The sequence below is a fragment of the Typopeltis vanoorti genome, chromosome 15 (assembly GCF_054136105.1).
Source record: "Typopeltis vanoorti isolate ZY-2024b chromosome 15, IOZ_Tvanoo_1.0, whole genome shotgun sequence".
NCBI classification, from domain to species: domain Eukaryota; kingdom Metazoa; phylum Arthropoda; class Arachnida; order Uropygi; family Thelyphonidae; genus Typopeltis; species Typopeltis vanoorti.
The window spans coordinates 71,708,644-71,736,505 of NC_143563.1; the positions used below are offsets into that span (position 1 = coordinate 71,708,644).

Below are 27,862 nucleotides of genomic sequence, written 5' to 3' on the forward strand. Positions count from 1 at the left end.
ATGCAGATCCATTGCATACTGCTGAAGACATTTCATTCATAAAATGTAGTTATTAGAACATATTAGGAAAGCATATTGAACCACATCTGTAAGATATACAAGCACGAAAATTGATTTCTTGTGTTGCTTCTAGCATTCCTATTTAATTAATCTCAAACCACGTGCTTATATCACTAAATGTCCCCTGGCAGAAGAATTTTGTACTATATTTTATCTTCTGTAAATACAAATCCCTTGTTCCAGAGTGTACTTACACCAAGTTGATTGAATTTTGTCCAATACATTTTTTGCTACAGGGCTCTGAGCACCTCCTCTTTAATTATGGCCACCCTGTGTATGTGTGTGTGTGTGATAAGCATTTTTTTGTGTACTAATTACAGAGCATTTTTTCTGTTCTACTGGAGAGTAAGTTAGATAAAAATTTTAATAATTTAAATGTAGAACTGCCAATACAGTCAACCAGTGGTTTCATGGGAAAGCCTGTTTTATGTATTTTTGTCCTACCATATATAGTCTAGGTGTGCTAGCATGCAAAATCTTTTTAATGGTGTCATTCAATGAGTTTGTACTGTCTAGCAACTGATTTGTTCACTTGTGACTTGGTGGGATCTTTAACAATAGATCTGAAAGTAGACAAGTTTTGAAGCTTTATGTTGATTTTATATTTATATTCCAATGCATCCATAATGACAGTGCAATTTTTTTCCTTTTCTGCCTTAGAAATTGTAATATTGCAGCTGATCTTTAGAGAGTGTAAGGCTTTTAGTTCAGCTCTCAGGATGTTTAGTGGTGGTAACTTTGCACTATATAAAATCTGTGCCTCTTCAAGTTATAAATGGTTAGATGAGCAGAATGACCAGTCTTCTCATAATAACAAAGGCCACAAGAAACAAGAGATCCTGTAAACTAACAGGATAAGAGAGAGGAGGATATTTGTCTTTTGGAGAGACAAGGAAGGAATTTAGTTTACTAAGTGGTTATTCTGCTCAGATGCATCTGGAAGAACATCAAGAACTTATTTTACTTCAAGAGTCAAAAAAAATCTGGTTTAGCTACCCATGCCTTGTCAACTAGCCATAGAATTCATTGGAATAAAGCTAAAGTCCTACACAAAAGTTATTTTCTTTTTGAAGGATTATATACAGAAACCGGCAAGGCATACATTCACAATCCTAACCTCAACAAAAAACAATTGCCTTAAACTTTTTTCAATTTTGGGAAGTCATCCTAAATAACACTCCTCATTCATGTGTTTCATAAATTTGTGATTTAAATTTTATTTTTATTTCTTTTAATTCTACTAGTCAGATGGTGTTAACCTCCAGCAGTTGATAGCACGTATACTGTCACATGTTTGCAATTTAAGTGCAATTTATTTCTTTTCAACTATATTGATAAAGGCTATGAAACATAGCAAAAATTCTGCAAATAAATAATAATTTCATGTGTCATCTGTATTTAATTTTATCATTGTTATCCACTTACGTCTTGAATCTTAAATTCAGTGAAATGGAATCTTTGTATAAATTCAACAGTAAATGTTACTGTTCAACATTCAGAGAAGATTTACAGAAGTTTACATTTTTGTACTTATGTGACTGAGGCAAGGATAGAACATTACATGAAGAAAATATAACTTTCCCAAAAAAAGATTTTTCACCAGAAAGAAAGAGAATATCAAACACAAATTTCTCAAATGAGATGAAGAAAATATTTTTGCCAGTACTGAATATTAAATTGTCTCAGGAAAAGCTCTGGATAAAATGTGAAAATTATTGGTAAAACAGTGGAGATTTTGCAGTTAAAGTACTTAACTGCAAAATCTCAAATAAGTGCAAAAGCCACACTTCATAGATATTATATTGTTCAAAGGTTTTTTGGGTAATAACAAAACTAGGGAAAAAAAACTAAACTATAAAAAGTTGATCAACTTATGATAAAGTGGCACAAAATGATGGACCAAACTGTCACTAAAGATTTTTTTCATTTTCACATGGATTTCTTTCTTGAAAATTTGGTACAGCCAGCCACAAATTTCATATAGGATCATGGTAATGAAACAATGATATCAAGGAAAATGCTATAGTATGGTTGAAGATTATGTTCCTTCAAGACAGATGAAAGAGTATATGTGAGGAAACAAAGTACTTGCAAGAATTTTTAAATGTGTCCATTTTAACAATCTTTCATTTTCTTATTTACTGAAAATACAGTAAAATACATAAGTGCTTGAATTTTGAATGCTTATATTCATTTGACAAAATACGAGGGTGTGCTGAAATGTTGTGATAATCACCATGAAGGAAGTGGGGGGGGGTGCTTAAGGGTCAAAGCTGTATAACTGAGAGGAGACCTCCACATAGCCTTTAAAGGAATGTGGAGAACTGACCATGGCTTCTGACCTAATGTCCAATCCTCACCTTCTTGTGGTACACCCTGTTGGGTATCTACTTGGATACTGAATGAACGAGAATGGGCTGGCAATTTGGAATTTAACCGACCAAATTGTATTCTTATTGGTTAAACCAAAATAAAAAATGATGGTACAACATGACAAAATTTCAGGCCGGCTGGGGCATTGCCCTGTTAAACAAGGCCCCCACTGTTTTCGCCAGGGAACCAGGGCGAACAGCAAAAAGTCAGTTACTGGAACAAATCTGAAAACAAACCCCAACTCAACATCACCAGAGTTAAAGATTGGTACCATCAACATAAGAAGCCTGAATGGCAAAGAAATGGAGCTAGCTGAGAAATTAGATAAGTACCAGATCGACATAATAGGGGTGACTGAAACAAAAAAGACAAAAACTGGCGAGATCTTTCTGAGCAATAAATACAAAATGTTATATTCAGGCAATGACAATCAAGGAAAAGAAGGAGTAGCCATAGTATTCAACACAAAATACGAAGCTAATCTTCTTGAATGGCAGTCGGTCTCAAGTAGAGTAATGTGGGCAAATATGAGAATGGGGAACTGGACAATGAGACTTATTTGTGCCTATGGTTCCACAGAAGGTTCTACTAAGGTAGAAGTGGAGGAATTTTTTCAGGCTTTAGAAAAAGCCACTGACACAATGAAAAAAGAAAAGTTGGTCCTTGTTGGGGATCTAAATAGCAGAGTGGGAAATGATTGTCAGACATACAAAAATATTTGTATGTCACAATCTGGAGAAAATTTGGAGAAATGAGCAAAGCTAATAATAATGGCAAATATCTGTTGCATTTCTGCTCAGGACATGGACTGGTTATTACTAACACCCTGTTCCAACATAAAAATGTGCACAAATTCACATGGAGAGAAGAGGCAAGGAATAAGAAAAGTCTCATTGACTATGTTATTGTTGATAGTGATGTTTTCTCCCTGGTGCAGGACACCAGAGTGTACAGAGGATATGAAATTGGAAGTGATCACTATTTAGTCTTGAGCAAGATAAAATTGAATTTCATATTGAAAAGAATAACATGTAAGAAAGTTTTAAAGCGAATAAAAGTTGAGCAGCTCTCAGATGTGAACTGTAGACTAAAATACACAAAGATTATTGAAGAAAAATTAAAGAGTTTGAGAACAGGAAATAAACCTTGGAGATTCAGTGGCAAACTCTGAAGAAAACATTGATTGATTCTGCCAGAGAGGCATGTGGTGAGGTTGTCTGCAAGGATAGAAAAATCAGAACTCCCTGGTGGACACAGGAAGTTAAAGAGGCAGTGAAGGAAAAGAAGAAAGCATATCAAAAGTTCCTGTCAAATAAGTCAGCTTGTGCTCTTAGAGAATACAGAGACAAATGCAACAATGCTAAACACTGAGTAAAACTAAGTAAACAAAAGTTATGGGAGGACTTTGGCAAGAATATAGAAAATAAATATCAAGAAGGTGGCAAAATATTCTGGAGGTTGTTGAAGAAGCATAGGAATGGAGGAAAGAGTGCTGTAAAAGGAGTTAGAGATGATAAAGGTGACATGAAAATGGGAGAAAAAGATATCCTTGAAGTATGGAGTAATTACTTTGAAAAACTGCTAAATGAAACAAGCAGTGGTAAAGAACACTGACCAGGCATCCAGTCAGGAATACATCTCCATACTTGAAATAGAAAAAGCCATCAAAGGTTTGAAATGTGGAAAGGCAGCAGGAGTAGATGATATTCGACCAGAAATGCTGAAGTATGGTGGTATAAGAGTCTTACAGTGGCTGCACTGCATAGTTCAGAAAGCCTGGACAGAGGGACGAATTCCCAATGATTGGAGTAGAGCTCTCATAGTACCCATATATCAAAAGGGAAATAAAACTGAATGTGAGAATTACAGAGGTATATCCCTATTGAGTGTTCCTGGTAAGATATGTGCAAGTATACTTGAGAAACGGTTGAGAAGAATTGTGGAAGAAAAGCTTGGTGAAGAACAAGCTGGATTCAGGCCAAACAGAGGCTGTCAGGATCAGATCTTCACTTTACGACAAATAGCGGAGAAATCATGGGAATATAACAAAGATCTGTATTAAAGTTTTCGATTTGGAAAAGGCATATGACAAGGTGCCAAGAGAGAAGCTATTCAATACGGTACAGTTATATGGTGTCGATGGGGTATTATATCAAGCAATACTTAGTCTTTATTTGAGTTGAATTTTGAAGGAAGTACAGGAAGATGGTTTAATGCTAAATCTTGTGTGAGACAAGGATGTACATTATCCCCTCTGTTATTCATTATCTATATGGATCACATTATGAAGGAAAGTGGTATTAAACATGATATCAAAATTGGATATGTTAATGTCAGTTCTTTGCTTTATGCGGATGATGTTATACTTCTAAATAAATCCGTTACAAGTCTGCAAAATTCTCTGACTAAATTGAACAGCTGTTGTAATAGATATGGTATGAATGTCAGCAATAAAAAGACAAAGACAATGAAAATAGGCAGAATCATTGAAAATGTCAACTGTGTTGTGAATGGAGAACCTGTGGAACAAGTAAAACATTTCAGCTACTTGGGCACGATTTTTACTGAAGATGGTAAATTAAATATGGAAATAGACAACAGAATCAGCAAAGCTGGTATGGTAGGAAGTCAATTGAATAAATTCATATGGAATAAGAATGAAATTAGTTGGAACACTAAATTAGCTGTATTATACAAGACAGTGTTCAAACCAGTTTTAACTTATGGATCTGAGAGCTGGGTCAGAAGTAAAACACTTGACCAAAGACTAGAGACTGCAGATATGAGAGTCAGAATGATTAGTGGTGTGAACAGATGGCATCAATTGCAATATCATATTAAAAACGAGGATATTAAGAAAGAACTTGACATTGTCAACATCCAGGAATGCGTTAGCAGAGCTAATCTCATGTGGTATGGTCACTTAAACAGAATGGGCAAACAAAGATTAGCAAAACAAGTGTTCTCTGCAGGTTGGCAGCAAAACAATCCAGAGGAAGACCAAGATATAGGTGGATTGATACGGTACAAAGTGCCTTAGACGATAGAAATATAAGATCTGATAATGTTGGAGTCTTGACAAGTAACAGACTGATTTGGAGGAAAATTGTAGATAAGAAGTTAGTTATGATGTAATTTTTTTCATGTAGTACTATCATATCCTGTACACCCCCTTGAGGGTACATGGCAGGAATTTGATGATGAAGTGAGGTAGAACCATGTTACTTACACATTATTCTACATATTACCCATGAAGTGTTATACACTTGTTACAATGCTACTGCATCATTTGCAATCCTCAGAGAAAAAGGTCTTTCCCTTGTTGCACAAACCAGTCAGCTGCAGATATGACTTCATCATCTGTGGTGAATTTTGTTCCTTTAAAGTGTTTCAATTTGGGAATAGGAAATAGTCAGATGGGCCAGGTCTGGCAAGGTGAGGCAAACAATGAAAGCCCAAGTTGTGTATTGTCTGTTGGGTTTCATGAGCAGTGTGACCAGATGAGTTGTTTTACAAAAGCAAATGCCTCTGCTCAGTTTCCTGCAATGTTTTTCCTTCAGTACCTACTTCAATTCCTTCAGAGCTGTTGACTAAACTGCTGTTGTAACAGTTTCACCTTTTTTGAGGTACTTAATATGGATTACACCATCCATATCCCAAAAGACAATGGCAAGAATCTTCCCTGCTGACTTTTGGGTTCAGAACTTCTTTGGCCATGGAGAAGAACCTTTGTGTCTCCACTCCATTGACTGTTGTTTGGGCTCTAGGTCATAGTGATGAAGCCATGTTTAATCAACAGTCACAATACAAGCCACAAAATATGCACCTGATTTCTCAAAAAAATGACCTCAAATCCTTTGAGATGACAGCACACATTCTCTCTTTTGGTCAGCATTCAAACATTTGGGGACTCACTTTGCTGAGAGTTTCTGCCCCAACTCATTCTCTGGATATCTCCAGAGTCTTTGCAATGTTTTTGGCTCATATTCATCTATCATAGCATGCACTGCATCTATGTTTTCAGGTGTGATCACTGTGGAAGTTCTTCCTGACCTGGGGGCATCTGTTGTCTCAGGATGCCCAGTTTTAAATTTTGTCACCCATCTGGCAACTGTTGGGTACGCTGGGACACAGTCCCCTAAAGTCTCACACATAGTTTGGTTAATCTCAGTTGCGGATTTTTCTTGCAGCACAAAAAACTTGATGGCCTGAACCTTTGTCTTAGAATTTCTCCAAAACCTCTGACATGTCTTCAAATACATCCTAAAAGAAAAAGAACAAATTATGAAACATGGGAGTTGAAGGGTTTTAAGATGTTTTTTTTTTTTGGGTTATATCAGTTGCTTTAATATCATTTTTGCTTTCAGTGTTTATCAGAACTTTTCAGCCCCCCCCACCCATACATCTTTTTTTTCCCTCTAAGCAACAATTGTTTCTTCATCATCATCATACGTATCAAGGATTTAGGCCTAGTATGGCCTGTTCTGGCCTTAGAAGTCATCAATGAATCGTTTAAGAGGACGTCCTGGTTTTCTTTTTCCTAATGGCTTGTACTTTAAGGCTTGTTTTGGTAATCTTTCTGTTTTCATTCTTTGAACGTGTTCCATCCATCTATGTTTATATTTTTTAATTTTTTCAATTACTGGTTCTTGGTTTAATTCTTTCATAATATCTTCGTTTCTTTTGTGATCAAATAGGGTATACTTTGCAGTTTTTCTCATAAACTTCATTTCTGCTGTTGTTAATCTTTGTTTGTCTTTTTATTTTATTGTCCAGATTTCGCTTCCATACATTAAGACCGGTAGGGCTAATGTATTGTATACTTTTAGCCTGGTTTGTTTTTGAACTAGGTTTGGTTTAAATATAGAGTTAATTACTCCTGTTATTTTTAAATATTTTGCAATTTTTATGTTTATACGTTTTTCATTTTCATAAGTGATCATACATCCTAGGTAGTTAAATGAATTCACCTGTTCTAAGATCTTGTTATCTAATACTATTTTAGTTCTTGCTGGATCTTGTCCTTTAAAGGCCATAGTTTTTGATTTTTCCGTTGATATTATCATACCATAATCTTTGGATATCTCATTTAGATTTAAAATAGCTTTCTGTAAGTTATCTTCAGAATTTGTAATTATTATTTGGTCGTCTGCAAAAAGGAGAGTGTTTAAGTTAACTGTAGGTGAAAGTTTAATTCCTTGATGTAAATTTTTACTCCATTTTATTATTATTTCATTTAAGTAGATATTAAAAAGAGTTGCTGAGAGGGGACATCCCTGTCGGACCCCTTGGTTTATCTCTCTTGTATATGATAGCTCATGATTTAATCTTATTTGTATTTGATTATTTTCATATATACTTGAGACAGCTTTTAGGATATTATTTGGTATTTGTCTTTCTTTTAATATGTTAAATAATATGTTTCTTTTAACTTTGTCAAATGCTTTTTCAAAGTCAATAAATGCAATATGTGTTTCTAAATTATATTCTCTTCTTTTCTCTATTATTAATTTTAGGCAGAAGGCTGGGTCTATACATGATCGTCCTTTTCTAAATCCATTTTGTACCTCTAGAATAAAGTTTTCGGAATATTTCATTAGTTTGTTATTTAAGATTCTGCTGTATATTTTGTAACATGAATTTAGTATACTGATACCTCTATAGATTTTAGGGTCATCTCTATTACCTTTCTTAAAGATAGGAATCACAATTGCTTTTTTCCATTCTATTGGGGGGATACCAGTTGAGTAAATTTTATTTAAAAATAATAAGAGTCTTCCTTTGAATCTTGTTCCTGCGTATTTATATAGTTCTGAACCTAGCTTATCTTCTCCAGGTAATTTTCCGTTTCTTGTTTCTTTCAGGCTGATTTCTAATTCTTCTTCAGTTATTTCCTTTTCATTAATTGTTTGCCAGTTGTCTTTTTTAAAATATTTGTCTGTCCACAGTTCTGTGTAGTAATTTAGAAATTCTTCTAATTTCAATTCAGTGTTTAATTTTATGTTTTCTTTGGTATCTGCATTTAGGTGTTTCAAAATCTTATATACATTGGGTCTTATTTTATATAAATCATGTTCTAAATTAGAAACAAATTTATTCCATGATTCTCTATGTCTTTTTCTGACTTCTCTTTTTGCTATGGCTCTTATTCTTTTATATTCTATTTCATCTTCTAATCTTTTACTGCTTAACCATTTGTGATAGGCTTCTTTTTTCTTTTTGATTATTTCTTTGATTGTATCATCCCAGATCTTCAGTTTTTTTCTTTTATTGAATTTTTTGGTCTTTCCTAAGCTTTCAATTGCTGCTGCATTTAGTATCGTTTTTATATTAAGCCATTCTATTTCTATTTCTTCATTTTGTTTTATTTTATCTAGATACTGGTTAATTCTTTGTTCATATAGCCATTGTACATTTGTGTCATTCAATAGTCTAGTTTTATAAACAAATGTTTCAATTTTTCTTTCTGTTCTTGTTACTTGTAGCCATTTAGGTGGTAATCTTAATTTTATTTTAACAAGGAAGTGGTCACTGCTTATTTCATATCCTCTGTGAACTCTAACATCTAACATCTAGTGAAAATTTTGATGTCTTTTCATTTAATATGAAGTAATCTAATATTGATTTCCATCCTCTTGCTGCCCAAGTATATTTATGTATGTCTTTATGTTTATAGAAGGAATTCATTATTTTTAGGTTATTATAAACTACAAAGTCAATCAATTTTTTACCATTTCTGTTTAAAGTGTGTTCTCCATGTATTCCTATATTATTATTAATTTTTGTGTTTCCAATTCTTGCATTTAAGTCTCCTGCTAAAATTATGTAATCATTTTTATTTATTTTATTATATATTTTGTAGCTGATTATAAAAATCAATATTATCCTGTTCTCTTCCTTCTTCTGGGGCATATAAACCAATTATTGTTAAATAGGATCTATCTATTTTTATTCTAGCTTCTATTATTCTTTCATTCCATAATTTATAATGTTTTAACTGTTTTGAAAGGGAGTTATGAATCCAAATCATGACTCCTGCTTGTGCTCTTTGGTCTCTGTCGACTCCACTTTATATCACATTAAAATTTTCAGTTCTCATAGTTCCTTTTAATTTCTTTTTTGTTTCAGTGATTACTGCTATTTTAAAGTTTCTTTCATTTAATAACTGGTCTAATTCTATTTCTTTATATGCTATTCCTCTTACATTCCAGTTTGCTATGTGTATTATATTTTGTCGTTTCCATTTTCGTTTTCCCTTTTCCATTCCAGGGTCGTTTCCCATAGATTCAATCCGATTATCTTTTTCTGTCAGCTTACAAGTATGATTATGTTCTCCATGTCAGGGGACTAGCCTGACGATGGAATAGTTCAGTGGTAGGGCTGCTACCTTAAGGCTTCTGAACTCGCCTTCTTCCGAATTTAAACCCATAGGAGGAATAGGGTATATTGAAGGGGAAAGGGTAGATTATAGAAGAAATATAGTAAGGTTTATAGAGAGGACATAGTTGTAAGGCCAGAAATGAAAAGACCCCATGGCCCTCGAGTACTCTAATAGCACAAGGGTCATAAAGTAAGAAGAGTTGGCTGATAAGGCCTTATAGGAAAGATTAAAGTAAGTGGGTCTTCCTCAAAGTAGAAGAAGGAGAGGATAGATCCAGCTAGGGGTCCATGGGAGTGCCGCTTCCCTTACAATCAAGATGATTGCCCCTTATGGCCCTGTTGGTCCACGAGTCCTTATTCAGTATATTCGGACCACCCCACCATATATATATACAGGGTGTTCGGGATAAATTTGACAGTTTCGTAAGGAAAAAGAAAATCTTCTTTGTATCTATTAAATTTAATGAATTGACAAAAAAACATTACAGGCAGAGTTAATTACAATACTATCAACAAGATTTACTCAAAATAACCACCATTAGCATCGATCACAGCTTCAATTCTGCTTCGGAACCTCGAACAAGCTGATGCTACAGTCTCCCTGGGAAGGGCCGCAAAAACTGTTTTAATTTTATCCATTAACTGGGCTTTTGTATTACTGGAAGTGCGATTGGTGTCTTTTTCAACTGCGCCCCATACAAAATAATCCATGGGGTTAAGGTCTGGGGAGTTTGGAGGCCAAACATTTGGACTGGTGAAGTCGTAGAAATTTTCAGACAACCATTTTTGACTTTTCCCAGAGGTGTGGCAAGGGGCCGAATCCTGCTGCCATACATACGGCCTACCATTGGCTACCCTTGTTATCCAGGGCTTGACTACAGTTAGCAACTCCACGAACAAAGCCCGAATTCCAATGCCAGGGTTCTTCAACACCTGTTCCTGCAGATTTGCGAGGAATTCTGCTGTACGAACGCAATCAGATCGTCTGCTAGGGATCTTTCTTCTTGCTACATCCTCGTAGTCACCATTGCAAGTCTCTAGTTCATGCCTGATTGTTTTTACTGTATTCAGGGAGCATTGGGCAGCAGTCGTAATATCCTTATTTTGATGGCGGGCACGAATCATCATGATACAAGTTATTCTCTTCCATGATTCAGGTAGGTTCCAGCTATCCATCCTTTCTGACATCTTGTATATGAATGAAGAAGGGTCCAAACTTTTAAATGAAGAGAAGTGTGTGTTAATACATGTAACTTACGGAAAAATATAATTAATTATAAATATGTCAAATTTATCCCGAACACCCTGTATATATATATACACACACACACGCACGCGCATGTACACACACACACATGGTGGGCTCCCCTATCTGCCACCCAGGGGACGCGCTCTCTAGGGGTTACAGGGTCCCCAAGAAACAATTGTTTCTTGCTTATTATTATTCTCTAGTTTTTTTTTTGGGAGATTGAACTGCCCACTCAGTCTCCAAAAGTTAGACAGGACTTAAAAACGGCCTCGCCTACTCCTTATACGGGAACAAAAAAGGCGTTAGCTGATTTTTTTAAAAAAAGAGCCTGTGTAGCTCAGTAGAAGTGGTGTTTGCACTCTACTCTACAGCGTTTGACCGCAAGACAAAAGGCGTTCGAATCTAGTCGCCGACTAGAGGAACTTTTTCAAAGCCTTTTCTCGACCGGTTCCAGAGTTAGTCGATCTCTGGCACAGGCTAGCGGGTTTTTCGTCCCGTAAACTCAAGAAAATCGATCGTCGAATCCACACTATTTTCAGAAAATAAATATATTATGTTAGGGACCACCAGATAGCGGCATTTACTAGCCGCCTTCTTCACTGCATGCCGATTAATTAGTGATAGCTTTGGGCCAGCTATCTCTGATTGGCTACCAGTGGAGATTGAACTGCCCACTCAGTCTCCAAAAGTTAGATAGGGCTAAAAAAAACGGCCTCGCCTACTCCCTATACAGGCACAAAAAGGCGTTAGCTGATTTTGATTTTTTATTATTTTTTTAACAATAAATCACCATGTTATGGCAAACTCACATCAAAGAACTCTGATGTGCTAGAAAAACAGGTTCCATTTATCTATACTTTAATATGGAATACACCTTTTGATCCTAGTAACAAAATTCTTATCGAAACATGTAATTCACAAGAATACTGGATTATTTCAGAAGGTTATTTTGTCAATCAACCTCGTTCACTCTGTAAACTCTACCATTAGCTGTCTCCTACCTTCCTCTGTGCTTAAATGGACGTTAACATATTAGACAAGCAAATTTGAAATGTGCAAGTACAATTCTCTATCATTTAACTTATGTGTGATGTACAGAACTGAGCAAGGACATCATTCCCAGACTGCAAATTTTTACACATACATCTCAATTTTTTTTTTCTCTTCTGTACAGAGTATGGCTCATATGTTATAAATATTTGTTTAAGGCTTAGTAAGCAATATGGTCCATCACAGGAATATTTTGTTACAGTAGATGTTTATAAACAACTGCATATGTTGTGTGTGTCATAAAAATATATGCAGGTGTTTCAAAAAAAATAAGTTAGCAAGTACTCATATGAAGAACTTTATTCTAAAATGGATGCATGTATAACATTAATTCAAATTTCATACCCATCACATGGTTGCCAACAACATATATCCCACCATGGTTTACAATATAAAAGATACTGTATCAAGTTTAACCAGGAAATGACAGTGTGTTGCACTTTATCATTGAGCAGTTGTTCAAAGAGACTGAGTGTTCAATGGATCCAAAATCAGGACTGACACTCGAGATACTGAGCTAGGCCAACATTCCCAGACTGCAAATTTTTACACATACATCTCAATTTTTTTTCCTAAGTTATACAAAACCCACATGTGAATTTTCACATTGCCTTATCGTTAATATCATGAAATCAGATCACTGTGCAGTTCTAAGTGTAATCATGTTCTCAGGTGCTTTGCTATTTAACATGGTGTGGCTGTAATAACATCTACATGATACTGTCTCATGATAGTTACACAAAAAGATCTGGAGATCTGGGTAATGTCAAAGTGAGGGGGGATATGAAGTGCAGTCTTTCTTGCGTGAAATAAGATGAGACTATGTTTTGGAAGCATCGAAATTGATATTATCCTAATCCCATTGAAGCATAGTAAAATTCATGTTTAGGAAACCGATTATGGAAGATCTTCTAGGTTGAAATATATGGACATTGCAGAGTTTCAAATGAAAAAGATGAAGAGTGTATACTGTTGTCAGCAAAACTGTGAATAGGATTTGAGGTTAGTGACTGAAGGTCATTTATGAATAGGAAAAAAGAGTGCAGGCCAAAATATAGAGCCCTGAGGTATTCCAGAATTTGCAAGGAAATCTGAAGAAAAAAAAGTCATCCACCATGATACAGAGTGAATGAACAGAGAGACAACTGCCAATCCAGTTGCAAAAGGTAGAAGGCAGACTATATAATGATAATTTGATAAGTAGGCTTTTCTACCAGACCCAATCAAAAATATAAATTTATGCAATTGATAAAGCTAAACACAATCACTCTTGATAAGGAATACCTAATGAGATTATTTTGTCTGCGTGCACAAGATCAAAGGAGGACAACCAAAAGTGAATTGTTTGCACCACTACTCATGCAATGCTTGCTCAACTCCATTATATCCATCAAAAAAATAGTGGAATATGTTTGCATGAATATTTTTTTAAACAATCTTATCCAAGAAAAGTGAGACTGTCACTTAAAATAAAAAACATTGCAAACCTATATTGTGAAAAGCTAAAGAATACATAATCTGGGAATCCTGCTCTGCAGAATGAACATTATGCTTGTCAAGTGCCTTTATTTCACTCTGTTATCAATAAAAGGATGATGGTTTCACATCACACAATGTAAATTATCCCATCCTCCATATTGTGTAGACTCAATAGCTGTCAAAGATGAGTACCCTGGCTTCTTAGAAAACTGATATTGCTTATGATAGAGCCTAATCTTACCTGCATTGTTTGACATGACTGTATTTAAACTGCACTGCATGTGTTCTTGGCTAGTTTGCTTGTTTTTTGGAATGAAAAAACTACCTGAGCTTCTTGGAGGAAAACCCTGCCACCTCCATGAGATTAACTCACTTTCAGTTGAAAAGCCCTAGATAGGATTCAAACACAGGTGCTTGAAATGCATTCTCTGTATTCTAGATAGGATTCAAACACAGGTGCTTGAAATGCATTCTCTGTATTCTAGATAGGATTCAAACCCAGGTGCTTTAAACCAAAGGGCATTGCCTATATTGACTAAGTTATGGAAGCTCAAAATAAATAATGTACTACCTAACATATGATATATAATGCTTACAATGCAAATCAGAGAAATGATTTACCAACAAAATCAATAATATGAATGAATCAGATGTAATGGCTTTGTTCAGTGAGGGGGGGGGGGGGTCACAAGGACCTCACATAATTCTTTAAGGTCTTTTGTAGTGGAATTTGTTACTATACAATATTTCAATTTTATTACACTCCAATCCTATGAATGGTGTGAGTTATAAGTAGTTCTAGCATCCAGTTGCGAATTATAGATTTTTGAATTTTTTTTTTTTTATTCTAAATATGAAAAGTTGCAGAACCTACAGCACATTAGTGCTGAATGTATGGATATGTTTAAGTGCTATAAATTTAACAGTAGCTGGGTGTCTTTTGTATAGAAAATTTAACTGATTCTGGGCAAACAGATTAGCAAGGTGAAAGCTTTTTCATTAGCAAACATGATTTACATATACTAGGTTATAATATTACCTTACTTATTGGATGGAATGATAAACTCTGGTAAATTATGTTCTCTCACAGCTGAAATATATTCAAACACATCCATCTAATTTGAAAAGCATACATTTCATACACATTTTGAATGGTCTCCAATCACAGAAAGCTCTTCAAAATCAAACTTGAGCACTATGCAGTCCTACCATGGAAACAGAGCTATGAGTAAGCCATCATCATATTCCTGAAATGTACCCATATGTATCCTGATATTTACAGGATATCCTGATGGTATCCTGATATGTACAGGATATTTTATGATAGTAATGATGTAACCTTTTCATGTAGTACTAACTTCCTATTGACAATTTTCCTCAAAATTAATCTGTTATTTGTCAGGACTTCAATATTATTGGACTAATAATTCATTCTTCTAAGGCACTTCTTATCAATCCACATAACTTTTTCCAAGTGGTGGTCATATTTTTTTTTTTTAGGTCTTCTTCTGGGACTTTTATCCTGCCATTTTGACAAGCAAAAAACTTGTTTAACCTTTCCTCTCCCATTCTGTTAAAGTGACCAAGCCAAATGAGATTAGCTCTGCTAACACATTCCTGAATTATAACAATGTCAAGTTCCTTCCTAAATATCCTCATTTTTAATATGATTCTGCCATTCATACCATCTGTTCACTTCCTTATTCTTTCTCATAACTCTCATATGTGATCTCTAGTCTTTGATTAAGTGTTTTATGTCTAATCCAGCTCTCAGATCCATAAGTTAAAATTGGTTTGAACACTGTTGCATATAGCTCATTTGGTGTTTTGACTAATTCCACAAATTTATTCAGTTAAGCTTTGCTAATTCTGTTGCCTATTTTCATATTTAACTTGCCATCTTCACTAAAAATTGTTCCTAAATAGCAGAAATGTTTTACTTGTTCCATAGGTTTGTCATTCAGGATGCAGTTTGTTTTCATTGTCTTTGTCTTTTTATTGCTGATTTTTTCACACAAAATTTATTTCAGCAATTATTCAATCAGTCAGGGAATCCTGCAAACTTTACTAGATCTATTTAGAAGTTTAACATCATTTGCATAAAGTAAAGAACTGAGATTAACCTCTCCAATTTTGATATCAGGTTTAATTCTACTTTCCTTCATAATATGATCCATATAGACAAACCTCAAACAATTTTAGTACCTCCCTCAATTCTAATTGTTGACTTACAACTCAAATATAGACTATGTTATGGCTAATGTCATATCCCATTTCAACTATAACTGTATTGTTTTGAACAGCTTTTTTCTTGATACCTTGTCATTTGCCTGTTTCATATCTACAAAACTTAAATACAGATCTCTGTTAAATTCCCATGATTTCTCAACTATTTGTCTTAAAGTGAAATTCTAATCATGACAACCTCTATATTTGGCTTGAACTCAGCTTGTTCTTCCAAACTTCCCTTCCACAATTTTTCTTACACACAAAAATCGTGCCAGGACTTAGTAGGAAAATTCCTCTGTAATTCTCACATTTAATTTTATTTCCCTTTTGAGAGCTCTACTTTAATCATTTGGAATTCGACCCTCTGACCAGGGTCGAATTCTGAATTATATTATGTAGCCACTGTAAAACATTTATGTCCCCATAACTTATTTTAACTGTATTACATCACCAAAACCTACTTATAAATTTGCAGAACAGTTAGCTAAGTTGCTTTAACCCCTTTACTGGTAACTCCTCTACTTTTATATAAAAACAAATTCTGTCCATTTCAAATCACTAGCTAAAAATTACATCCTTAAAAATTCAGACATAATGGTTAGTTTGATGTCACTTCTTTATTTATTAATGTATGACTAATAGACACTTGATTTAATAAAATCTAATTTCTCTCATGATATCGTCAAGCTATTCAAATTTACTATGTATGCAGGTTACTTTAAACGGCAAGGAAAAAATCTACAAACAGATTAATGGTATTGCAATGGCACCCCCCCCCAACCAAGCTAACTTTTACATGGAACACTTCGAAAACAAAATACAGTACTTTGACAGCTACACACAAGTCCTTAGTGTGGTTATGCTTTGTTGATAATATGTTTGCCATTTGGTCCCATGGGCAAGACACTTTGGATTATTTTGTTATCTACCTAAACAGCCAACACCCCAAAATTCACTTCACAGTAAAAAAAAAAAGAGTCTAATAAGTGTCTGCCTTTTCTTGATACATTAGTCAGATGGTACACTATCTTTTTTCCATTTATAGAGAGCCAACATACATACACGCACACACAGGATGATATCCACATACAGAATCACATCATCATTCAGCCCAATAGCATGGTATTCTAAAAACACTTACACACAGAGCTAGGGCTATTTATTATAATGATGCAGCTCTTTCCACAGAACTTAGATATCTTCACCATGCTTTCCTGGCCAATGGCTACAACTTCCGCAAAATAGATGAAATGCTACATGGCCCTCTCACACAAGAACAAAACACCACTATTCCTATTCCATATGTCAAAGGTAAATCTGAAAAGATAGCCGAAGTACTAATAAAATATGACCATCACACCATACATTAAATTAGCAACTTTGATCTGCCCTCCTAAGAATAAACCCCACCCCCCTAGCATATCCTGGAGTGTACGAAATTTCTTGTGACTATAACTTGGCCCACTATGAACAAACAGGAAGATCAGTCTTGGAGAACATAAAAATACATTCGTTATCATTACTACGGCAAGTCTGGACTGGCAGACTATGCTTCAGACATTCCTTCACAGGATTAGATGGAAGAAAACCAATGTGCTATATAGAAGTTGTTACAGGTCAGAAAGTTTAATTTTAGAGTCAGCCATAGCTTTGAAGCATTATTCTAACCTGAACGAGCATGGTTACATTAATTTGCCAAAAATTTGGGAGACTTATCTTAAGATCAATTCATACACAGCTGTAATATTTCTTTCTTACAGCATTAGAGTGTGTCAAATTAGAAATTTAGATCTTTTTCCCGTTACAATTTGAATTGTTTCACTCAGTGTCACGTGTAAACTGTAACATGTTGTTTTGTGCTCTGAAGATGAGGTTTTGAAATCCAGTGAAATATAAGCCAATTAATAAACATCTTTTTTATAATTAAGTTTGTTTTGGTGTTGTAATACCGTTAAAATAAGTTATGAATAATGTCAACACCTAAGCTTGTCTGTTAGATTTTGTGTCTCCATATTTGAGCATTTCTGGTCAAATATTATCTACTCTTAGATATCTTTCCACATTTAAGGTTTTTGATGGCTTTTTCTACCTCAAGTGTTGATTAGTACTCTTGACTGTATTCCTCTTGGATGTTTTATAACCACCATGCTGCCAGTGTTTATATTTAGCAATCTTTAAAGATAATTATTCCAGATATCTAGAATATCTTTATCTTCAGATGATAAAGGCAACATGAAAACCTCCAGAATATTTTGCCACCTTCCTGATATTTATTATTATTATTATTACATAACACCTCCAAGGCCTCATCAAGGGAGGGCACTCTACAACTTCCCATCTCCACCATTTAATCCACCAACTACATAAAATTCCACTATCATCGTCATCATCTACATATAAAGCAGTCTACTGACTACACCACCACCACCACCACTAGTATTTTTTTTTGTGTAAATTGTTTCTGTTGAATGTATTTTTTTTAATCGAACATATTTTCTACCAAAGTCATCACAGAATTTTGCTTAGTTAGTTTTACAGAGTGCTCTTTCCTTTCTTAAATTTTTCTTTGTATTCCATCAGAGCACAAGCTGACTTACTTTCCTAGAACTTTCAATATGCTTTCTTCTATTCCGCAACTGTATCTAACTTCCTGAGTCTACTATGGACAACCTCACCACATGCCTCTCAGGCTGAATCAATCAATGTTTTCTTTAGTATGTTAATGTATCTCCAAAGTTTGGTTCTTGTTTCTAAACTCTCATTTTTTCTTAAACAATATTTGTGTATTTGAGTCTATAGTTCACCTCTGAAAGCTGCTCAACTTTGATTAATTTTAAAACTTTCTTACATACAGTCACTCTTCTTTTCAATATGATATTCAATTTCATTCTACTCAAAACTAAATGGTGATCCCTTCCACTTTCAAATCCTCTGTATACTCTTGTGCCCTAAATTAGCATGAAATATCACTATAAATAATAATATAGTCACTGAGACAGGACCATTCTTATTTCTTGCATCCTCTCTCCATGTAAATTCTTGCACATCTTTATACTGGAACATGGTGAGTAATGATTAGTCCATGGCCTGAACAGAAATCTATCTGGTACTTACCATTATTATTATTTTCTATTTTCACCAAATTTTTCCAAAACTATAAGTGATATTCATTTCTTAAATCTGCTGTTCAGATCTCCAACAAGGAATAACTTTTCCTTTGTGCCAGCTCCTTCTCTAATGTCTCAAAAAATTCCTCTGCTTTCTTAGAACTTTCTGTGGGATCACAGGCACAAACATTCTCACTGTTCAGTTCTCCATTATATTTTCCCACATCAATCTACTTGATATTACGTGAGATTAAAGAAGATAATCCTCATATTTAGCACTGAATACTATAGCTACTCCTTTTAACTGATCATAATTGCCTGAATATAACATCTTGTATTTGTTGCTTAGAAAACACTCACCTGCTTTTGTTTCTTTCTTTCAGTAATATCTATTATTCGATCTGTATATATTCAATTCTTCTACTAGTTCCTTTTCTTTTCCATTGTTTCTAATGTTGATGGTGCCAATCTTGGACTCTGTATATATTAAGTTGGGGTTTTTCCAGTAGTTGGCTTTTCACTGTTTGTTTGTTCGTTCGTATCTCGGATTCTGAAATTCTATCAAGCTGCACAATCATTTAGTTTGGTTTAAGCCAATAAAAATACAATTTGATCTTGGTCTTGGTTTTACCTTTCAGTCGTTTCCGACCATAGGTGACTTTGTAGGCATTGTCCACAAAGTATTCCTGGTGAGATTTTTACAGGGTAGTTCACCATTGCTTTTCTCAATCACCCAATTTTATCTGGGCTCAGGACTGGCATATGGGACCGACATACAATTTGATCAGCAAATCTAAAATTGCCAATCCATCCTCACTTGTTCAGTAATACAGGTGTGACTATGTGTACACATCTCCTGTGACTATGTAATTTTCTAAAACAATCATCCAAACAGCTATGGATGCCTGGACACTTCTGGTTGGAAGAATTCATTAATGCATAATAAAAGGAATGCAGAGCACTTTTCAATACTTTCCTATCCCTTCTAGCAATTTACATAACCTATCTGATGTTTTCTGGGATTTCTATTCACCATCACAATTTAACAATGTCACAATCTGATGCCCAATTCCCCACTCAGGCCTATAGTAGATGCCACCAATGCACCTTGCTACAGACTGTCTAACAGCTGGCCAACTCTCTGACCCCCCTCACCGGAAGGTCCACTTCCTATATAAAAAACTCGACCCACTTTGAAGCCCTCACAGAAAATTTAACCTTGAATAATGCAGACATATTGGTAAGCTTTGATATCTCCTCTTTGTTTACCAATATTCCCTTAACTGACACCTTATCTCTCTTAGAAAACGTTTTTCCCTCTGACATCTTAGATCTCTTTTCCTTTGCCATTAATTCTGGGTATTTCTCTTGGAAGAACAAAATCTACAAGCAGATAGAGGGAACCACCATGGGTTCCCCCCCCCTCACCCCCCTTGCCAATTTCTATATGGAAGATTTCAAAAAACGAGCCATAGACTCAGCTCCACTCAAACCTTCTATCTGGCTAAGATATGTAGATGATGTGTTCTCTATTTGGCCTCATGGCCCAGACACGTTACTCCTTCCTCAGTCATCTCAATAGCCTACCAGTTTACTATGGAAAAGGAAAAGAACAATTGTTTACCCTTCCTAGACACCTTAATCACACACCTGCTTAATGATACACTTGCCTTCACTGTATACAGAAAACCCACACACACAGGCAGATACATTCACAAACTCTCCCACCACCACCCCTCACAACAATATGGCATCGTCAAAACTCTTACCAAGAGAGCCCACAATCTTTGTTCCAGTGGAACTGCCCTTACTACTGAGCTTAACCACATACACAACACTTTCCTCTCCAATGGCTACAGCGAACACAGTATCAAAAAAATAATCAGTTCCTCCCCCATTTCCCATCCTTCTCGTCAACAAGATTTTAAAAATACCATCACCATACCCTACATCCGTGGCACATCTGAAAAAATAGCCAAGATACTAAAAAAGCACAGCCTACACACAGCATATAAGCCCTACCGCAAACTTGCTACCCTTATCCGTTCTACGAAAGATCAGCTCCCTTCTCTCTCGCTGCCTGGAGTTTACAAAGTACCCTGTTCCTGTAAGCTGGCGTACTTTGGACAGACAGGCAGATCAGCATCCATCCACCTGGAGGAACACAAGTCTTATATCTGTAAACACAACTATGGCTATTCAGGCTTGGCTGACCATGTTTTGGACACTACCCACAGAGTATCATGGAAGAAAACCACCATGCTCCACCACAGCAAATTCAAGAAAGAGAGACTTTTCTTAGAAGCAGCAGCAGCTCTCAGAAACCAACCAAATCTTAATAAATACGGTTGCATTAAGCTTCCGAAGATTTGGGAAACACACATCACCAGAGGTCCCACCTTACATTCCAGGCCACCTACTACCGCCCTTAGAGGGTGCTCCACCTAAATAGGACTTTAGTGTCACCCACGTGGTTGAGCTTAGTATTGTAAGATTTGTGTGTGCATGTTACATTAATTGTTTTTGTAATCCCCGTAGATGTCCTAGTGACTAGGACGAAATATAGGAAGTATTAAATTCTATTTTAATTCTTTTTGAGTGTTGTAAAAAATCCATTAAGCCTCCAACATGATGCCCTCACAGCACTTAAGCCTCTACACACGAACACAATCTGATGTTCTAATTGTACTGGAAGTCATATGATCAAACTGATGATGAATTTGGCTGATTGTTGATGCTGTTTGGATTTCTGACTAAAGTGATTTCTGACTAAAGTGAGTAATTAAGATTATGAGAGCAATGTATTATGTCTGTAAATTGTGCATGTCCTTCTGAACTGAATAACATAACCAAATCCATTTAGCATACATTTGCTTACCCTCCCCCCTTTTTCTGTGCCATGTGGTTTGTCAAGTTCAGTGTTCAAGAAAAATGGAAGAGGGAGATTATAAAAGATTAATAATGCTACTTCAATGAATTAAATTACATGAAATAAGAAATTATCATCATTTAATCATTTTTATCCTTTACCCAAGTGGGATGTGAAATATCTTCACAACTATGCTACTTGCATGCAGAGGCAGATGACGTCACATTAATTGTCTTAGTAATCCAGAGTATTTTAATAATATGGTGATATGCCAATTTCCTGATGAAATGAAAAGTGAATATGAAAATTAACTTCTGCATTGATTTAGCTCTCAGTATTTCCACAGGTCTAGCTCCCAATGATGAAACTTCAATAAAGGTCAAAATCAGTTTGGTAGTGACCCTTCCCATAATGATGCATAACAATATATACATCAAAAAGGAATTATGCTTTTCATTATGGATAACAGAGCAATTTGATGTGATGTCATCTACCTTCATACACAAGCAGCATAGTCATAAAAATATTTCATGCACAAACTGTTTGCTCATGCAGGTTAAAGATTAAAACAAGAACATAATTTCTTGTCAAGTATAATTCACTTTGTTACCAAGCTCTTTCTACTACTTAAAGAAAAAAACTGAATCATGTGACTGAACATAACTAAAACTAAATTATATTAAAAAAATTTCTATTAAATGTAAATTAAGTGTGAAGCATTAAAATTATGTGTGTTCTCAGAATGAATTCAGTGATGCACAATGGAAGGAATGCACAACTGTCAAACTTCAGGGGTTGATTCTTTGAGTAACTTAAGCCAAAAAAATTATTACATCAATGTGGGCCCTCAGGATCTACATTGATATATATAAACATGTGAAATGCTCATTTTCATGTTTATATATGTTCAGCTGCTGTTACTGCACTGTAATATAGACAGTGTCACCTGACCACACATATATTTTTGGGCATTATGCAGTCTAGTTTTGCAAGCATTTTCAAAGTTTGGGAACAGTGTTTCCACTGGTGTGTTATTTGGTTGAATGTTTTAATTGCACGCTTTTACAGAAACAATAACCAAAAACTTAGTTTTCAAACAAGAAGTATGCTGACATTCATTTCATTTACACCAACTCAATAGCCATCAGTATTTCTCAAAAGCTGCTGTTGAGGAATAATGATGACTAGTTTTCCCCTAAAATAACAGTTTTGGTACATGCATCCCAATGTCTGTAGGAAACTAGATCACTTGGTAATATACCTACATGTGATTTTAATCACCATATTCAAATAACATTCTCGAATGGAGTGACAACTGTGTAAAATACATTAGAATAAAAATGTATTCCCAGTAAAGAAGTTTAATTAAAGGTAAAACTTATTGTTGTTGAGGAATAATGATGACTAGTTTTCCCCTAAAATAACAGTTTTGGTACATGCATCCCAATGTCTGTAGGAAACTAGATCACTTGGTAATATACCTACATGTGATTTTAATCACCACATTCAAATAACATTCTCGAATGGAGTGACAACTGTGTAAAATACATTAGAATAAAAATGTATTCCCAGTAAAGAAGTTTAAAATTAAAAAGAAAATTAAAGGTAAAACTTATTATTGTACAGGCACCTCCATGGAGTCCAAAGACATTCAGGAGATCCAAACTGTCCATACACAATCTATCACAGCTCTCCTTGAACTCATTAACAAAGCGCAAACGACTGACTCTGCTAACCCATTCCATTCATTCACAACTCTCTAAGTGAAAAATCTAATCCTCACATCCCTATTAACCATACTTTTACTCAATTTCCAGGGATGACCTCTTGTTCTGCCCCTCTAGCTAATGCTGAAACATTTATTTCCCCTGCACCAATCCTATAGAACCCTTTAAGTAACTTAAATGTTTCTATCATATCCCCTCTTTTTCTCCTACCAACCAACTTCTACACTTCATACACCTTCAATTTATCCTCATAGGGCACATTCCACAGGTCACTCACCATCTTGGTTGCTTGCCTCTGAATCCTCTCTACCATTTCCTCATCCCAAAGAAATCCAGAAGACCAGGTCTGAGCACATTAATTCAGATTTGAATGTAACAAGGCTTTACAAAGAAGTTGTAAGGTTCTAAGATTACTTGGCTGTTGAAGACCACCTTCAACAACCAAGTAATCTTATGAGCTACCTCAGCAATATGTCCTCTAAACTTCAACCCGGTATTATTATTATTATTACGTGATGCCTCCAGGGAGTCCAAAGACTCATCGAGAAAGGGCACCTACTCTACAATTCTCTGTCTCCACACTCAATTCATCAACCACAACAAACTGCAACTACACTAATGCCTTCTACCGCCAACCACCACTACTAGTATTTTCACAAACAATCACAAACCTCCATGCCCACGGCAGGATTCGAACCTGCAGCCTTTTAACTGGAGAGCTGATTTGCTAACCACTCAGCCAACCAGGCTGGCTGTCACTCAACGCCTATTTACACTTGCAATCCCACTACTGCATGAAGCAGAAGCTTTTGCCTACTGCATTTCTGCCCTGGGCAAGTTCACTTCTCATTAGTCAACCTGGTAACTCTGAGCTCCCTCCAAGTCACCATACTGATGTTGTGCTTAGTGTGGACATCGGATTGACACAGGAACATTGCAAAACAGAACTCTGTTCCTCAAACCATCCTTCAGTTCAAGCCTCCAAGCAGCTGGATTACATGAGACTGCCACAACTCCAAGCACCTTAGCCCCAGTAGCCACCCATCTTTGCATAATCCAGAGAGAGAGTGCTAGATTAAAAAGTACTGTACTATTACGATCCCCTCACATACACAGGATTTGACAAATATGCTCGGCTATGGTGAGTAGATTTTGCTAGACGGCAAGTAGTTGAAGACAGAACAAAATATAATATTTTGTTCTGTTTTTATAAAACAAAAATCTTCTTCCTAACATGGATTTTAGGCCAGGTGGCCAGTTCCGGTCTCATGCCATCTCTTTCTTGGTCTTCTGATTCTTCTTTTACTCCTTATTTTATATCTCTATAATATTTGGGTAGTCTGCTGTTGTCCATTCAATTTAAATGTTCTATCTAGTTTTGTTTATACTGTCTTATGCAGTGATTAATTGGTTTTATATTCAGGGATTGTAAAATTCCTTCATTTGTTTTAGGTCCCACTTGGTATATCCGGCTGTTTTTCTGAGAAATTTCATTTCTGCTGTTTGAATTCGTTTTTCATCTTTTCTTTTTATAGTCCATGTTTTGCTTCCATATAGTAGAACTGGTTTTGACAAGACATTATATGGTCTGATTCTAGTGTGTTTTTGTACTAGGGATGGCTTAAATATATTATTTATTATGCCATTTACTTTAACAAAAGTTTGATATTTTAGTGTCTATGTCTTTTTCTCCTTCATATGATAAATCACATCTCAAGTATCAGAAAGCATTTACTTGTTCTAATATTTTATTATCTATCACCATTGGGTTTTAACAAGAGTGCTATTATTTTGTGTTTTTTTCCTTTAGATATTGTCATATTATATTGTTTTGAGATATCATTTAATGATCTTTGTAAATCATCTTCTTTAATGATCTCTGTAAATCATAAAACAAAATTAACTTTTCGAATCACTGTACAGCACTATTAATCATTTTATGGAACTCTTACTGGCTTATTGCAGTATGATTTTGCATAATTTGTCAATCCCTGAACACACACACACACCTATTAAAAAAATTCATCATCATAATCAATCTTTATCTGTTCACTACAGCCTCCATAGCTCAGTCAGTATAGACCAGGGGTCTCAAACTCAAACGCAGCAAAGGCCAGTCAATTAGATGTATATCAGACATGGGCCGTATTCAATATTATTCTATGAACCAAAACATAAACTAAAAAAAGAAAGGCTCTAACAAAGGCCCTTTTGTTGCTGGGGCTTTACGACTTATGTAAACAGTTCCACCACCATTTAAATTATAATTTATAACCATTTTTATTTTTAAATTTTAAAAATATTTGTCAACTGCAATGAAAAATGCTACAAAACTCTTTATTTTTTCATGCAATATATCTTGGAAGTTCTCTGCTATATCTTCAACACGCTTAGCAACTGTATTTCCTGATAGGCTTATACTTCGAAATACTTGCTTTTTTTCCAGACATATGATTTTGACTGCACTTAAAATACAATTTTTAATAAATTCTCCATCAGTAAAAGGTTTTCGAAGCCCAAGCAATTGTTTCACTTATGACGTAACTACATTTAACAGCAGGATCACTTGTTGTAATAACATTCGAAAATATCCTCTGTTGAAACATGGTACAAAGAATTGTAGTAATAAGTTTTACTTTTGTTTAAAGCTGTCATAAGACATTTAGAAGTTTGAATTATTTCTGTTTTAATTCCAGCAGGATGTTAGAAACATTGATTTTTAGAAAAGAAATCATTAAAGTCGCAAGCCAGATGTGAAGCCTTCGCAGGCTGCATCCGGTCCGTGGGCCGCCAGTTTGCAACCCCTGGTATAGACAAAGCCCTTTGGTCAAAAAGACCTCAGTTCAATTCCCGTCAGTGATGTGAAAAACCTTTATCTAGTCTCTTTCGACTAAAGGTGAGTTAGCCGGTCTCATACAGGGGTAGGGGGAGGGTTTCACCCAGAAACTCGGTTTTTTGTTCCCCAAAACAGGCAAACCAGCCCCATGAACACACATGGATTACAGTCGTGAATACATCCCAGCCATATGCTGAACCCTGTAAAAATTTCACCAGGAATACTTTGTGGGCAATGCCTACAAAGTCACCTACGGTAGGAAATGACTGAAAGAGAAAACCAGTCAGTCATCCGTCCACTGCTGGACAATGATCTCTATATTTTTCCACATTTTTCTGTCTGTGGCACAGAAGCTAGTCATTTCCCATTGAATGATGTAGTGTTCATCTCTCTACCTTGCTGATGATCTTCCAGGTCTTTTTTGCAAGACAGAGAGACAACCACTGGACAAAAAACATTTTAATGATAATTTCCCATATTTTTGACCATTAAAATCCATCACTGTGATTGAGATTTGTATGATGAAGAACTTCAGCACTTTCTTTGAAAAGACATTCAAATATGTTCACACAGAGCATGAAATTGATAACGTCAGCCAGAGGATCATTTGAGATAATGCTAAGCTTCTACATAGAAGCACTCTATAAATTTGAAAATCTTTTCACAGAAAGTGTTGAAGTTCTTCATTGTCCAAATCTCAATGATGGATTTTCTATGCCAAAAATATAGGAATCTGTCATCAAAAATTGCATTTCTTAATTTTTATATATATATATATATATATACACAAACAGAACTCAGGTTTGCCCATGGGCAGTCCACTTGCTCCAGTTTTAGCAAATCTTTTTATGGAAACATTTGAAAGTAAGGTCCTACAAGAATACTATTCCAAGCCTAAATTATGGAAAAAGACTTGAGATGAACATATCATCTCAAGTCTTCTTAGCCAGCATACCATTCAATACACTTCCAATAATGAGATCTTCTTAATATGGAACCATGGATAATTTTCCTTTTTGAATTTCTTTGAGCACCTCAATAACCAACATCCTCCAATAAAATTTACTTATGAATTGGAATCAAATGATTTGCATCCATTTCTGGATCTAAGACTAAAGATTGTGGTAAATTAAAAGTCTCCATCTTCCAAAAAACAACACATACTGATAGTTATCAGCATGCCTCTTCTCACATTACAGACCTCAAAAATTGGGTATAATTTCAACATCAGGAGAAAGAACCTGCCGCCCACCTCATTACTGACAAGGAGGAACTATCTAAAGAACTCCAGTTTTAAAAAAAAACATATCATCTCAAGTCTTCTTAGCCAGCATACCATTCAATACACTTCCAATAATGAGGAAATCAAATGTTTGATTTCTCTACTCTATAATAGTTTTATTTCCATAAAACTTGCAAAAATCCTTACAGAACACAAAATCAAAACAGCATTCACTCCCTTTATTAAGATGAGATTGCTATTTCTATCCATAAAACCTCAAC

The 27,862-nt window shown here is 35.3% G+C and overlaps 1 protein-coding gene and 1 non-coding gene across 4 annotated transcripts in view; both read right to left on the reverse strand.

Annotated features, from left to right (window-relative positions):
- The window catches only part of Rlip (Ral interacting protein), a 188,607-nt gene that overhangs the window by 141,792 nt on the left and 18,953 nt on the right, over positions 1 to 27,862 (reverse strand). The window lies entirely within an intron of this gene.
- LOC150098875 (signal recognition particle RNA) lies at positions 24,261 to 24,544 on the reverse strand. Its single transcript, XR_016549566.1, has one exon.